Consider the following 3048-nt stretch of genomic DNA (forward strand, 5'->3'; position numbering starts at 1 on the left):
AGCCTCCAGGTTCTGCGTTACGGCCCTGCATTTGGTGTCAGAGCTCAGCACACAGAGCTCCTCCTGCAGCTCCACAGCTCAGATATCTTTCTGCACAGAACCTTTCAGCAACCATGGATAACATTTATCACAATAAAAACCTCAAGCTTTCAATCTGAGTTGTATCCAGGTCTGTGAATTAGCCCCGCCCCCTGCTGGTCAATGCAGGTAAATGAATTAAGCTGAATTTGATCACCAGCAGATACAGTATGGGAATATCTTCCCCAGAGTACTTTAAAAACATATTAAAACTTTCAGCCGAATTATTCACATTAACCTGTTGTTTTAAACGGGAATGTCCAGAATATTCCAACATGTCTCCCGGTGCTGGAAAAATAAAAACAAATGAAAAATGTTGGATTTTCCTGCAGCAGTTTGGCGCGTCGCAGAATATGACGTTGGAGTTGAATGAGCGTTCGAGACAGAGAGCAAAATTTCACGTTAATATCACCCGATTTAAGAGCGGAGCTGCTAGCTTAGCATCCAGAAAACAGACAGCGGACTAGCAGTCGGAGCTGAACCTTATAAACATCCTGGAAAACTGCAGCTCTAAAAGGACAAATTAACAAGAACTGGAATTGAACCAAGGTGTTTTCTAACCCGCCTTAGCGACACAGTCTGCTAAATAATCCTGCTAACGGCTAACTGTTTGAGCCGGCGCTTCAGCCCGTTTCTAGTTCGGCTTTGTCAGGAGCCCTGTGTTGGTTCTGAAATTCAGTTTGGACCTGTGGTACCGGCAGGAGAAAAACTTACCTGGATGTGTGCTTGACAGCTGCTGCTGAAGTTTCAAGTTTGTAGTTGGAGCGAAGCTGCGGCTGCGTCAAAGAAGCGCTCTGATTGGTCGAGAGCTCAACAGGCTGCGTGATCAGCAGTAAAAAAAAGCTCGAGGTACATTTTGTGTCGCTATGTTACAGTTGATTGAGCTCTATTAAGATACAAGTTGTTCCAAACACAAATAAAACCAAACTGACATCGACACAGACACAACAATATTCTAGAGGAAAAATAAAATTGTAGTTGAATATTTACATATGAACGGACTATGCAGGACTGGAGGACTCTATTATGAATTTTTCATAAAATGAGCAAAATTCATTATGAAGCACACAATTATATCACAACATTCAGACTGACTATAGCAGTTTTAGGGCTGATGCTGACAGTGTGTTCAAATTTTCCATTGAGAAATTTCTCCATGTCTCAAAAGTAACCCCAATAATGTATATATAATGTATATATAATGTATTTTATAATGTATAAAGGTCTAAAGGTCTCGTCTATGTCATTTTAATTAGCTCTGATGGTGTTTTGCTAGATAATTTATCTTTTTTGGTTCAAGTAATGACAGAATTAATAATAAATAATAAAGATTTAATAGTATTCTGATTAGTAATGTAATTATGTTAGTTGTGTTACCACCTCCACACCACTAGAGGCAGCAGCAGGCCGGAAAAGATGCGACTAAGGAGCAGAGTTAGAAGTACACCGAAAGCTACAGAATTTGTTAAAAACTGTGAGCTACGCTGAAGAAAATAAGAGAGAAGTTCAAATACATGCTGAGAGTGAAACTCCTTCCTAAAGATGAAGATCTATCACAGATTTCAAAAGAAAAGAAAATCTGGAGACCGCGGATAATATAGGAAATAGCGCCGCCTTCACTTCCGGAGTGCAATGGTCCCATTTCCAAAGAACTAATCCAAGATATTAAGGACTCTGAAGAACTAAATAGTCCTGTTCAAAAATGGGAATTCCTAAAGTACAAGGTAAGACAATTTTCTATCTATTCAGTAAACAAATTAAAAAAGAACTCCAAAAAAAAGAACTTGATATTATACAACAACTTAACATATATTGCAATAAACCCAACCCCTCAACTGAAGACAAACAAAAAGTACAACTCCTCCAACCTAAGCTAGATGAAATATATATTCAAAGGGCTAAAGGAGCTTTTGTTAGATCAAGAGCGAGATGGATAGAGGAAGGAGAAAAAAACACTGCTTACTTTTGTAACTTGGAAAAAAGAAGACAACAACAAAATTCTATCAACTCCTTAATAGTAGATAATGTTGAAACCAATAACACAATCTTAATATCAACAGAGATTTTTAAATTCTATAACAATTTGTATACCTCCAAATTCTCAGAACAAAAATCTCTTACCTTTTTTAAAAAATTTGAACCATTTATCCCTAAAGTAGAAGATAATTTCAAACAAACTTGTGACAACAATATTACGATAGAAGAACTTGATAAGGCTGTTAATCGCTTATCATTAAACAAAGCACCAGGTCCAGATGGACTCACAGGGAACTTTTATAAACACTTTTGGGAAGACATAACATTTTTACTACATCAAGTTTTTACAGAAATTTTTAAAAATCATACTATACCTACTACAATGAAACAAGGAATTATTATTTGTATCCCCAAACCAGACAGAGACCCAAGATTTATTGAGAATAGAAGACCAATTACACTCAGAAATTCAGATTATAAATTACTAACATACATATTTACCATGCGTCTCCAAACAGGAATCTCAAACATTATTGCTGAATCGCAGTCTGGCTTCTTAAAAGGAAGATCAATCCACAACAACATTAGACTGGTAAAGGACCTGATTGAATATAGAGACATGATTAAAGATGATGGCTTTATTCTTTTCCTTGACTTTTATAAAGCCTTTGACTCGGTGGAACACCAATTCTTATTCTCAGTTCTTGAACATCTAGGCTTTGGAGCAAACTTTATTAACTTAATTAAAGACCTATATCAAAACATAAATAGTTGTGTAATACTGCATAAGGGCACCACAGCTAGATTTAACATTAATGTTGGAATTCCTCAAGGGTTTCCCATTTCCCCATATCTCTTTAATTTAGTTGCAGAGATGTTAGCAATCTATCTTAAAAACTGTGAAGACATTGAGAAATTAGATGTTTTTGGTACAGAATTAATCATTAGCCAGTTAGCAGATGACACCACCGTTTTCTTAAAAAATTACAAGCA

At 36.5% G+C, this 3048-nt stretch overlaps 1 protein-coding gene across 4 annotated transcripts in view; it reads right to left on the minus strand.

The window, feature by feature from the left end:
* The window catches only part of LOC103156896 (nardilysin-like), a 17104-nt gene extending 16216 nt beyond the window's left edge, over positions 1–888 (minus strand). For 2 of the 4 annotated variants that reach the window (XM_007579104.2, XM_016664749.1), the window contains exon 1: positions 793–887. The gene's annotated coding sequence lies outside the window, so the exon portion shown is untranslated. Of the gene's footprint in view, positions 1–792 lie in introns of all 4 variants that reach the window. The other 2 variants (XM_016664751.1, XM_016664752.1) reach the window with 2 other exon arrangements.
* Positions 889–3048: the final 2160 nt, after the last annotated feature.

This window comes from Poecilia formosa, unplaced genomic scaffold (assembly GCF_000485575.1).
Source record: "Poecilia formosa unplaced genomic scaffold, Poecilia_formosa-5.1.2 Scaffold508, whole genome shotgun sequence".
Taxonomy (NCBI): Eukaryota; Metazoa; Chordata; class Actinopteri; order Cyprinodontiformes; family Poeciliidae; genus Poecilia; species Poecilia formosa.